Source organism: Schistocerca cancellata, chromosome 9 (assembly GCF_023864275.1).
Source record: "Schistocerca cancellata isolate TAMUIC-IGC-003103 chromosome 9, iqSchCanc2.1, whole genome shotgun sequence".
Lineage (NCBI taxonomy): Eukaryota > Metazoa > Arthropoda > Insecta > Orthoptera > Acrididae > Schistocerca > Schistocerca cancellata.
The window spans coordinates 497,597,356-497,610,743 of record NC_064634.1 but is presented as its reverse complement, the minus strand read 5'-3'; the positions used below and the strand labels follow the sequence as shown (position 1 = coordinate 497,610,743).

General features: G+C 43.4%; 1 long non-coding RNA gene across 1 annotated transcript in view; it reads left to right on the top strand.

Annotated features, from left to right (window-relative positions):
- Positions 1-12,989, top strand: part of LOC126101172 (uncharacterized) — a 79,227-nt gene extending 66,238 nt beyond the window's left edge. Inside the window, exon 4 of the long non-coding RNA XR_007522285.1 lies at positions 12,805-12,989. This is a non-coding gene — a long non-coding RNA (uncharacterized LOC126101172). The remainder of the gene's footprint in view (positions 1-12,804) is intronic.
- Positions 12,990-13,388: the final 399 nt, after the last annotated feature.

Genomic DNA, 13,388 nt, shown 5'->3' with positions numbered 1-13,388 from the left:
GCACTGTGGTCTGCCCGCACAGTACAACGGCGGAGGTGGCGTAGCTCGTGGGACAGTTCAGCAGTCCAAGAGGGACCTGTTTAGGTCTGGCCTGGGAGCTGGACTTTTTGTATTTGTCCTGACTCTCCTCGCGCTCATACGTAGCCGTGTACCTCCCTCCATGGGACTTTGCAATCAGGACTAGTGTAATTTCATTCAAGTCATTATCCAAAGTGACTCAGATAAGCAATTAAAGACTGCAGTTATTCAAGTCTTACCTTTGCTCGATTATTACCCGTCAGAGTTCTATAACTCTTTCAAACTTCCCGTTAGCCATCTCCACGTTAGCTGACTGGACGGACCTTCTCCAGTCTCCAGTGCACTGAGTGTCTGCACCGCTCCCTGGACGCGACACACTGCCGCACGTTCCAGCACTGCTGGAGTCACAGCTGTGTCCAGCCGGCGGGCGCACGGCGGATGGACTTGTTTGCGCTGGACTTTTTTGCGATGACGACATACGCCTCACCCAGCGGTTCACTCTGCAAGCGTCTGTGAATATCTGAGTGCTCTTGTTTTCCGCTGAAAAAAATACAATGACACGTCTCTGCTTGGAACGCTACAGACGCCATTTTCAAAGCCATATACATGATGGTCCAGTGATAGTGACCGGGCCGAATATCTCACGAAATAAGCATCAAACGAATAAACTACAACGAACGAAACTCGTCTAGCTTGAAGGGGGAAACCAGATGGCGCTATGGTTGACCCGCTAGATGGCGCTCTCATAGATCAAAAGGATATTTGTTGTGTCTAGACAAGACAGCCTAGACACAATGAGAGGAAGCCGAAAGGCACGCGCTTAACTCACGCAGGCTGGCGTGAGGTCTGAAACAGGATACGTAATGAATGCTATAAAGAAAAGTACGTAGCTTCTAGAATACTTTTCTTTAATCCACATTTGTAGAACATCGCTCTTGATGATACATTAATAGAATCTCAATATCAATTGAATACGGCGCCTTGCTAGGTCGTAGCAAATGTAGCTGAAGGCTATGATAACTATCGTCTCGGCAAATGAGAGCGTAGTTGTCAGTGAACCGTTCCTTGCAAAGTCGGCTGTACAACTGGGACGAGTGCTAGGATCTGTCTCTAGACCTGCCGTGAGGCGGCGCTCGGTCTGCAATCACTGATAGTAGCGACACACGGGTCCGACGTATACTAGCGGACCACGGCCGATTTAAAAGCTACCACCTAGCAAGTGTGGTGTCTGGCGGTGACACCACAATATTAACTGCGTTTTTTTAAAAATAGGAACCTCCATTTTTTATTACATATCGTGTAGTACGTAAAGAAATACGAATGTTTTAGTTGGACCACTTTTCTCGCTTAGTGATAGATGGCGCTGTAGTATTCACAAACGTATAAGTACGTGGTATCACGTAACAATCCGCCAGTGCGGACGGTATTTGCTTCGTGATACATTACGCGTGTTAAAATGCATTGCGTTAAAGGTTGATATCGTGTTGATGTATGGCTATTGTGACCAAAATTCCCAACGGGCGTGTGCTATGTGTGCTGCTCGGTATACTGGACGACATCATCCAAGTGTCCGTACCGTTCGCAGGATAGTTACGTTATTTAAGGAAACAGGAAGTGTTCAGCCACATGTGAAACGTCAACCACGACCTGCAACAAATGATGATGCCCAAGTAGGTGTTTTAGCTGCTGTCACGGCTAATCCGCACATCAGTAGCAGACAAATTGCGCGAGAATCGGGAATCTAAAAAAAGTCGGTGTTGAGAATGCTACATCAAAATCGATTGCAACCGTACCATATTTCTATGCACCAGCAATTGCGTGGCAACGACATTGAACGTCATGTACAGTTCTGCCACTGGGCGCAAGAGAAATTACGGGACGATGGCACGCGTTCTATTTAGCGACAAAGCGTCATTCACCAACAGCGGTAACGTAAACCGGTATAATATGCACTGTTGGGCAACGGAAAATCCACGATGGCTGCGACAAGTGGAACATCAGCGATCTTGGTGGGTTAATGTATGGTGCGGCATTATGGGAGGAAGCATAATTAGCCCCCATTTTATCGATGGCCATCTAAATGGTGCAATGTATGCTGATTTCCTACGTAATATTCCACCGATGTTACTACAGGATGTTTCACTGCATGACAGAATGGCGATGTACTTCCAACATGATGGATGTCCGGCACATAGCTCGCGTGCGGTTGAAGCGGTATTGAATAGTATATTTCATGACAGGTGGATTGGTCGTTCACCGGATCTGACGTCTCCGGATTTCTTTCTGTGGGGAAAGTTGAAAGACAACGCCTGCCAGCATGCATCAGCGAATTGTCAATGCATGTGCGAGAATTACGGAAGGCGAACTACTGGCTGTTGAGAGGAATGTCGTTATACGTATTGCCAAATGCACTGAGGTTGACGGACATCATTTTGAGCATTTATTGCATTAATGTGGTTTTTGTAGGTAATGACGATGTAACGGCACGCGCTCTCAGAAATGATAAGTTCACAAAGGTACATGTATCACATTGTAACAACCGAAATAAAATGTTCAAATGTACCTATGTTCTGTATTTTAATTTAAAAAACGTACCTGTTACCAACTGTTTGTCTAAAATTGTGAGCCATATGTTTGTGACTATTACAACGTCATCTATTACAAAGCGAAAAAAGTGGTCCTACTGAAAACATTCATATTTCCTTACGTACTACACGAATATGTAATAAAAAATGGGGGTTCCTATCTTTAAAAAACACTGTTGGTATCCGTTTGACCTATGGCAGCGGGCCAACCATAGCGCCATCTGGTTTCCCCCTTCGAGTTAGAAAAGTTTCGTTCTTTGTAGTTTGTCGTTTGACGCTTACTTCGTGAGATATTTGGCCCGGTCACGATCAATGGACCACACTGTATAGAAACAAAATTCAAATTCGGCGCTAAACTCTCTCGGGAACTAATGAACGCCGATGGAATTGGGAAACACTACAACATAGTGCTCACTGCGGTGTGTGAAGTGAAAAGGCATTTGTAAAACCGAAATTACGCAAAGTACATTAATATGTGTGTGCAGTGCTCTCAGAATGCGAAAGAAGAAGGATCAGTCACAACAAAACGTGAGTAATAACGAATATATACGCAAAGAATTTTGCCATTCCAAAATAACGTTTCTTAAAAAACAAGGGATGTGTTAACTTGCCAATGAAATTCACATTTGCATTGCTTGGTTTGCAGACGACAAGGTATCAGTGCAGGACACCATGCAGATGGTCCTGCAAAACCATATAATGTAAAATCACAATAAGAAGAAAAATGAACAAAAATCTTCTTTAGACCTCACTTTGTTATATCAGTTACAGCCTAAAGTATATACACTTTTTACAGTTTTCAATAAACGATACCCATGATGATGGCATAGAGGTGCCGAAACATCTTTGGGTAACGAAAAAATAACCTTTTTTTCATAAAAGGCGGAACCTTCATCCAATAATTTAACTGCAAACACGAAAAGAAATACAAGAGCTACAGATCCAAAACATGAATCTCCCTTCCAACTTTGAAGCAAATTTTGAAACAGTGGGTAAAAATCGTCACCTGTAGCTGTATTTCTTTCGATTGTCAAAACTAAAAAACTAGAGAGCAGAGCCGGCTGGTGTGGCTGTGCGGTTCTAGGCGCTTCAGTCTGGAACAGCGTGACCGCTACGGTCGCAGGTTCGAATCCTGCCTCGGGCATGGATGTGTGTGATGTCCTTAGGTTAGTTAGGTTTAAGTAGTTCTAAGTTCTAGGGGACTGATGACCACAGATGTTAAGTCCCATAGTGCTCAGTGTGGTGTCACCGCCAGACACCACACTTGCTAGGTGGTAGCCTTTAAATCGGCCGCGGTCCGTTAGTATACGTCGGACCCACGTGTCGCCACTATCAGTGATTGCAGACCGAGCGCCGCCACACGGCAGGTCTAGAGAGACTTCCTAGCACTCGCCCCAGTTGTACAGCCGACTTTGCTAGCGATGGTTCACTGACAAATTACGCTCTCATTTGCCGAGACGATAGTTAGCATAGCCTTCACTACGTCATTTGCTAAGACCTAGCAAGGCGCCATTACCAGTCACTATTGATGCTGTAAAACATGTACCGTCAAGAGTGATGTTCACCAATTATGGATTAAACTTAAGTATTCCAGAAGATACGTACGTTTTTTACTAGTCTCATTTCCGTGTCCTTTTCCAGACCTCACGCCAGCCTGCGTGAGCTTAAACGCGTGCCTTTCGGCTTCCTCATAGTGGCTTGGCTGTCTTGCCAAGCCACAACACTCAGAGCCATTTAGAGAGCAGAGCTTGACTCATACTGGACCTAAGATGATTCTTAATTGGTTCGAGTTTTTAAAAACTCATTTCTCATTATCCTACCAGACCACACAAAGTTAAGGGAAATCTCTACGTCAAAATGAAATTCTGAACAGTTTCGGAAAAACATTCAGTAACGAACAGTAAGACCCTTAAATATGTGCAACCAACAGGCTCTGTTTCTTAGAACCTTGGTAGCTAGCAAGATACCTTGTTAGGCGTGGATTTTATGCGATGATACCATCTACAGAAATCTCATTATAATTGTAAACTATACTTTTTTTCAGTAGTTGGAAGTTTCCGCTTCACAGATTTGATCAGATAGCTGTGCTCTAAAAGAGCAGAACGTTCTGATATACGTTTCACGGTTTTGTAACGTGCACCGGTTTCTCGCAGAAACCTGCCGATGCACTCTGACGTTGGCCTTCTCCGTTCCTGTTGCAAAGGCACTGTAGCCTTCTCTCCAGGCACAATTTTTTTTTCTTTTTGATAGTTCTACTTTTTTGCCACAGGATTACCCACCTTATCATACGTATCCTTCGCAAAACGAAGCTTTTAAGTTTCTTCGCGTATGTCCTCTTTCTCTGGTTCTTTACTTTCGTGTGTTTTTACGTTATGCACGTATTCACTCCAGAATTGAGGTAATTTTATACCTTCCGCATGTCGTTTTGGTCTGATGCTTTTTGAAAACTTGATGCTGAAGGGATGAAGGATGTAGAAGGATTAACAACATTCAGCACTCAGGTGACCTGCGACTAGTCTTTCACAGATTTGCCGCTCTCTTTTTTGACAACTGTGCTCCACTTGGGAGATGTTTTATGTTTATGTATATATATTTTGAATTATATTTATATAATTTTATTTAAAACTATATTTTAGTCAATAAGAACAATTGTTCGTTGATAAAAAGGAAATAATTAAAAAAACTGAGTTGTTTAAACACAGGCAGCATTTACTCATTGGAACTTAATGACACGTTACGTGCAAAATAAAGGAAATACTAGTACCGAACGTAAACAGTGTTTACGAATTATAGCCCAAAAGTTTTGTAGCATCAAAATACCTCAGTTTGATAAACATTTTTGGGAAGCGTTTCGCACACACTTCCCCTACAAGTAGCACACAATGTTAAGGGCAGTGTGACGTCACTTTATTTTCTGCAATATTTGGCCCAGTTCGTATCTCCTCGTGTTTTTGATGCTCCTCCTGCTATTGCTGATTTGGTGCTTTTGTTGCTGTATCCATCAGACACAACTTCGTCCTCCCTAATAATGTGGGATATTTAGCTATTGCAAATTTCCTGATAATTTTTCCATTATATATTAGTATTAAACTCCTTAAGAAATGTCCTTTTATTTTATCTTTTTATTGGGACCATTTTGTGAAGGAGATAAGACTTTAATGAGCAGATGTTAAAAAATTAGAACATAGCGAGGGGCCATGTACTTATTATGCGCGTTGCACAGATGCTCGCACACGTCCAGCTTTCCCTTAGTGCAGTTATAGAGTCACATTTTTATGGAGACACCTGTATCTTCACATATGTCAACATTGCTTATATTAGAACTAAACAGTGAGACTTCAGGGGAACGTAAAACACATACACATTGTCTTGTAAAACAAAGCAAACTTGAAGTCAACGTCTTTGTATTTATTGGGCAGGAGCTCAGCAGGAATTTCGCGTTTATTCTTGTGCAGTCTCCCTTTAGTCAGTTTCAAGTTGATCAAGGTCGTGGCATGCTGGACACCAGTATGTCAGCTATCAATGGGTGTATTTCTTCCTGAGTCTTTTATGTAACAAGATGTTATGAACATTTGAAAGCCATATACCGTTACCTGAAATGTGCGCGACAAGAAATTTCCGTTTCTACTACCGCAACCACCTTTAGATCCAACTTTCTTTGTATTTTCAGGCAAATACTGCTTAAATGAGCAACGCCCTCGAAATGGAGTGAGTTGCTTAGCAGTCATCAGATACTCTTTAGGACTTGTAAGGTCCTGGGCCGAGACCTTTAGGGTTGCAGGATTTCAAAGCGAGGAGTTCGGTGGTAAAGGCCAGTTGGCGCTCTGCTCACTAATGAAATGGCATGAGTGAGACATACATTTATTCCACTTAAGTGTTACCATAAAATCATCTCCGTGACCGTAAGGGCAGTGGACGCAGCATGCAGCCTTGGGACACACTGACTCATCTGCCCCAGCAAATTCTCGAGGTGCATTCTGGACTATTCAAACCTATGTCAGGCCATACTGATTTAGGTTGACCATGATTTCCCTAAATCGCTTGAGGAAAATGCCAGAATGGTTCCTTTGAAAGGACATGGCAGATTTCCATCCCCAGCCTTCCCTAATATGCTTGTGCTCTGTCTCTAATGGCCTTATTGTCGATGGTAGGTTAAACACTAATCTCTTTCTCCTACTCTTCCTATTCTCAACGCTCTTGTCTCTGTTGTGGCTGCTCAAGATACACTGCGGTGCCATGCAGGGCTGCTCATGTTACACTGTGGCACCATGCAGGGCTGCTCACATTACACTGTGGCACCATGCAGGGTTGCTCACATTACACTGTGGCACCATGCAGGGTTGCTCATGTTACACTGTGGCACCATGCAGGGTTGCTCACATTACACTGTGGCACCATGCAGGGTTGCTCACGTTACACCGTGGCACCATGCAGGGTTGCTCACATTACACTGTGGCACCATGCAGGGTTGCTCACATTACACTGTGGCACCATGCAGGGTTGCTCACGTTACACCGTGGCACCATGCAGGGCTGCTCATGTTACACCATGGCGCCATGCAGGGCTGCTCACATTACACTGTGGCACCGTGCAGGGTTGCTCACGTTACACCATAGCACCATACAGGGCTGCTCTTGTTACACCATGGCGCCATGGAGGGCTGCTCACATTACACTATGGTACGATGCAGGGCTGCTCACGTTACACTGTGGCACCATGGAGGGCAGCTCACATTACACCATGGCACTGTGCCGAATCATTAGTTTAATTTGTCATGGGTGTAAAATGCTGATACTAATTATTTATTTGTAGAAGAATGGGAAACCTGGCAGAGGCCGATTGTGGGCAACTTAGTTTGGGTTCTGAAGAAATGTAGGAACACGTGAGGCAATACTAACCCTACATATTACCGTAGAAGATAAGATGAAGAAAGGAAAATCTACGTCTACAGCGTTTGTAGATTTAGAGAAAGCTTTTGACTTTGTTGACTAGAATGCACTCATTGAAATTCTAGATGTAGCAGGGGAAAATACAGGTTATTTACAGCTTCTACAGGAACCAGATTACAGTTATAACAATCGAAGTACTTGACGGGGAAGCAGCGATTCAGAAAGCAGTAGCACTGAAATAAGGATGTAGCCTATGCAAGATGTTTTGAGTCTGTACAACGAGCAAACAGTACAGTAACACAAGGAGAAATTTGGAAAGGAAATTAAAGTTCAGGGAAAAGAAATAAAAACCTTGGGGTTTGCCGACGGCACTGTAATTGTGTCAGAGACAGCAAAGGACTTGCAGCAGCATTTGAACGGAATGGTCAGTGTCCTGGAAAGAGGTTATAAGATGAACACCAGGCAATTTAAAAGAATGTAAAAGAATGTAGTTCATATAAATCAGACGGTGACGAAGGAATTAGCTTGAGAATGAAATACTAGTTGATGAGTTTAGCTGTTTGGACGGCAAAAACTGATGATACTCGAAAAGAGAGGATATAAAAATATGTAAACTAACTATCGCAAGAAACGAATTTATGAAAAAGAGGAATTTCTTGACATTGCTATGTGTATGTAAACTGAACTTGCTTCCTCGTCCGTAAGTACCTGTAGAAACAAATATGGGGATTGTGATCCGGTTTTGATTAATAGATACCCTGATTCACGAGCATTGGTTTTGTATATTATTTATAAATATTCAGTTAAAGTTGAATGAATTATTACGCATTAAAGTTAAATTGTGAAAATGATACCACTGGGGCCAGCGAACTGCCGCCATTACTCGAGAGAGTAGCAGTGTATTGTGGCAGTACAAAGCGCTACCAAATTCGCATCTCGTGTGATGGTCTGATGGTAGAAGCTGAAAGATTGGAGATTCGAATCCTGGCACGGTCACTTGTTTTTCACTTTGCCTTTTAACCTAGTATTCACCTCTTAGGGATGTGGAGGTTCGCCAGAAACGAAACGTGGCTCGCATTCTAGCTCCCATTCGCCGGCTGGATAAGTGGTTAGGGACATGCAAGTCGACTGAGTAACATCCAGTTGATTACAATCGTTTCAGAACGACTGCAAAGCGAAAAAAAACATATGAATCCGAAATCTGTGGTTTTCAATTATTTATGCGTAATGTTAACCGCAGCATGGGATGCAGTTTTATTTCGCACGTACAAAGAAAGTTTTCCAGCGGCGCAGCAGACGACTCAATTTCCAGATTTCTTTTTCCCTTGAGTCAATATCAAACATGCATGGGAACTCGATTCTTTGCGTGGTAGGGCAAAAGATGTTATTTTTTTGGATACTTCGCTTGTAGTGTTGGCAGAAAAGCCAACACCGTGCTGCTAGAGGAGGCCGAAATGCACGCTAAGCTCACGCAGGATGGCGTGAGGTCTGGAACAGGTCAATGTAATTTAATGTAGCAAATAAAGTACGTTGCTGCTGGAATACTTAACTTTAATCCATAATAGGTGTACATCGCTGTTGACTGTACAGGTTTTAATATCTCAATATACTGGTAATGGCGCCTTGCTAGGTCGTAGCAATTGACGTAGCTGAAGGCTATGCTAATTATCGTCTCGGCAAATGAGAGCGCTATTTGTCAGTTCCATCTCTAGCAAAGTCGGCTGTACAACTGGGGCGAGTGCTAGGATCTGTCTCTAGACCTGCCGTGTGGCGGCGCTCGGTCTGCCATCACTGACAGTGGCGACACGCGGGTCCGTCGTATACTAGCGGACCGCGGCCGATTTAAAAGCTACCACCTAGCAAGTGTGGTGTCTGGCGGTGACACCACATCGATATAGTTCAGAAGAGTTGTAAACGAGTCTTCACTAGCGGGAAGGAGATATAGGCCTTTAGAAGATCATATAGACATGGACACGATCTCCTTGAGCCGTGCGCGACTCTTGTTCGTGCCGTTTATTACTTGGCATCTTGTCTTTGCGGTGTTGTCGTCTCGTTCCTTATTCGATTTACTGGCGTCACTGAGTTGCTGGCTTGCCTGCCCGTGAGTGGCAGCAGCAGCGATTATCGATAAGAGCACTGTCGTACTATCTTTGATGCGACTGCGAGTATTTCCGGGCCGTCGTGTGCTGTGAGTTCAGTAGGGGTTGGGCACCGGTAAGGTCCGGACAGCGAGTACTCGCCCGACCGTTTCCAGTCCCCTTCAGTTGGTCATCCTGTGGGACGTGGGTCGGTTCCTTGCTTGTGCGGAGATGTCAGGCGGCCAATGGCCAAGTGTTCCCTCTGCATGGTTGGGTCCTAGCCAGTGTCTCTGGGTCGGTGTGCGTCCGAAGGGAGACGGGAAGCAGCGAGAGTGAGGTTCGGACAGCCGCGACTCGCCCGACCGTTGCCGACACACATCACTCGAGTGGGACGACCTCGGTTGGTTCGTTCGGTCAGTCGTCTTACCGGACGACGTGTATTCGGACGCCGAACGTTTCTGGATTCTCCGTGTGCGTCGACTTGTGATTCGTCCTTGTTGTTCCTCAGTGACTACTTTTAGTATCGTTCGAGTTGTTTCTGGAAGTGTTCCCGCGGAACTGTGTGCAGCTTGTGGTTTCGACCGACAAGTTATTGTAACGACGTCTGCATGTTGGATGCAGTGAGTCGGTTGGGACGGATCAGCAAGCAAGTCTCTGTGGCGCGCGGCCAGGCGAGGGCCGCTGGCGGTGTGCACACGCTGTCGGATCGCGAGGCTCTAGCTGCGAGAGCGACAGGTTCGTTGCCTACGGAACCTGGACGCTGGAGTTGAGTGATCAGTTAATCTGTTATGGAACCTCAACTATTGTGACACCTCTCCGTTCATTTGCGGGTTGTTGTCTCCTTGGCCATTCGGGCTAGCAGCGTCGTATGATGTGTTGGAGTCAGCGAAATCTTGCACACATCTTCCTATGTCGTGACTAATTACTAAATTGACTGTTACTTATCAGTGAAGTGAACCAGCAGTATTTTCTGCCCTGTGGCCGTTATCGCCCCAGTTTCCTGCCATGGTCGTTAGCGTAGTTTGTAGGCAGTGTCCCTTTTCCTCGTCGCGTTGTTGCAGTCCAGCACGGCTTGTAGTTCGACAGCCCTTCAAGTTGTTTGGTTCGTATTTGCTTGGGGTGATTATTGTTCCCCTGGCTGTTTTTAGACGCCAATTTCTAGAGGCGTAGTGCTGTTCGTATTCTCGTCCTCGGCCGACATTCTCCATCATCGTGCCGTTGGTCGGACAGAAGGCAATTGGTTAAATTGTTGGTCGGTCCTTGGGCCGTCCCTACTTTGGGTTGCCATCAGATTACCTAACTTCAACTCTTGACTGCCTGTCTCACCTCACGTTTGAGCTACCTTCCCAGGCCGATCCTTGGAACACTTCTGAGCACCACTTTTTCTGTTTGTTTTAAATTTTGATTTTCATTTTAGTTTAACTATTTTACAAGGCCTTTGGCCGTGTATTAATTCCGTTTTTTTTAAATTTTACATGAAGGCCTTCATCCGTGTTAAATTAAAATTTTGAGCACTGACTGTTCTAGAGAAAAAAAATTTTTCTTAGAAATTGTTCTATCTGAAATTGTTTGTAATCCAGGCCCTACGCCGTTAGTTCTTCCATGTGTTATGTGTGGCTTTCAGCCGAGGATTGGCGTGAACCCCTTAATAAGGCCTTCAATCACGTGTATTCTCTAAAGGATTTTTTTTTAATAAGAAGCAGGGGGTTTATTCTAAATTATTTGTCTGACTTGTTGTTCAGGCCTTTAGCCGTTGTTTCAAATTTGTTTGTGGCCTTCATCCGTGCAATAAGTTTATCAGGTTTCGGCCTTTCTGTTGTAGTCTTAAAAGTAATTTTCTTGCTTAAAAAATTGTTTATTAATGTGCCTTAATTATAGTTGTCCTTCAGACGTGTAGTGCAGGCCTTCAGCCATTAATTGTTTTCATTGCATGTTTTTACAATTGTTTTTACCTTCTATTTTTAATTGTTTTCGATTTCTAAGCCAGGCCTTCAGCCGTTCTTCGGTTTGCTGTATGGTTTTGGGCCTTCAGCCCAGAAAGCATCTCAAGTTTTTTTAAAGTAGGCCTTCAGCCGTATTGTTTAATTGTCATCTTTTAAGCCAATGTGTAAATCAGTGGTTCTTAGAAAAATAAAGTTGTATGTTTGATTGTGCAACTCACAGTAACTGTTTACGTCCCCATCCACAACCTTAACCTTATCCTGTGCGCTGTCTGACTACCTACCCACCAGGTACCACTCCTTGAACGGCATACAGAAATTTCTTGGGGAGTAATATACAAAATTTTAAAACACTTGTACAGATCGTTGAGAGACGCATTTAGAAATATGACGACAATTTCAGACTGCCAATTTCTGCTTCCCTCGGATTAGCTGTCGTAATTTAGATTCTTAATTAACTGCAAATTATTCGAACAACGGGCAGTGAGTTACTCAGTTTTGAAGTATCGTAGTGAAGATGAAGAATAACGAAAAGATAACCACCTCGTCGTCATGCTGCGATGTGAGACTTACAATTTGAAATAATCAAACTTTTTAACCAATAGTTTCCCTGCAATCGTAAGTTATACGAGATGACATTCACTTACTTAATGTTATTCTCTGAATTTTATTCGCGGCAACCAAACAAAATACTCTACTCCAGTGAAGTAGTTGAGGGTATTTGTAGTGTAGCTTTGTACGGAAGTGAAACGTGAATGGTAATCAGTTTAGACAAGACGAGAATAGGTTTTAAACTGTAGCGTTACAGAAGACTGCTGAATATTGGATGGGCAGAGGGTATCACTTACTAAGGGGTACTGAATCGAACAGAGAAAAAAAAGCAATTTGTAGTGCAACTTGAATAAAAGAAGGGGTTGGTTGACAGGATCAGATGGATGTAGGCTGCAGTTTTCAGAGATGAAGAGGCTTGCACGGGATAGACTTGTGTAGAGAGTTGCATCAAATCAGTCCTCGTATTGAAGAACACAACAACAACTACTACAACAGCAATGTCGATACTTCAGAGACCCTTAACTTCAGTGAACATTGTACGTTTTGGTCCCACAAATGATACATTCATTTCTGTGTACTTATAAGGCAGATTTCGTCTAGTTATGACACCAGCTTTTCTTTTTGAGATATAGAAAAAATATATTCGCATTTTAAATCCTATGAGCCACTTTTTACAAATATTTATATATTTTCATTTGGTTTTTAGTATGGGTAAATGAAAACAGTCTCTTCATTTTTGCAGGTATACTACGACAAAGAATGCCCAGAAAGTTCCCAGCGAAATGATCAGCCGACCAAAGAGATTCCAGCTCCACCACTTCCGTAATGAAGATGGCTTCGCACACTGCGATTACTGCAAGACTCAGCTTCAAACATCGGTTCTAATATTCGGAGCTTCTATGCTTCACGTAGCCCTCATAACTTCGTATTAAGTAGACTTTCTTCCAAAAATAAAGTTTAATCGAAATTACTGTTTATGTCTGATTACTGTTTTCCTGCTGCTTCCCAGCCAGTTCACTTACGCTGTCTGATAAAATCCCAAGTGTCATCCAAACTGTATGTTTTCTCCTATTCTTGTAATTGTAACGCGGAATCTCTAGTGACGAATATATCGGCAATGATGATGATTTGATTGTTTGTCTGATTTCAAAGAAAGAATAAAAACGTTGGTAAGTGTGTAGCAAGAAGACAGACTATTGTGTTGGAAGTACCAGTTCAGAGATCTTTCGTACTGTTGTTGCAGTGGAAATGTGTGCACAGCGTTAGCTTAATGGAGAAAAGTCCAAAGTTGGAAACATAAATAACATCACCATTTAAATAAGTAAC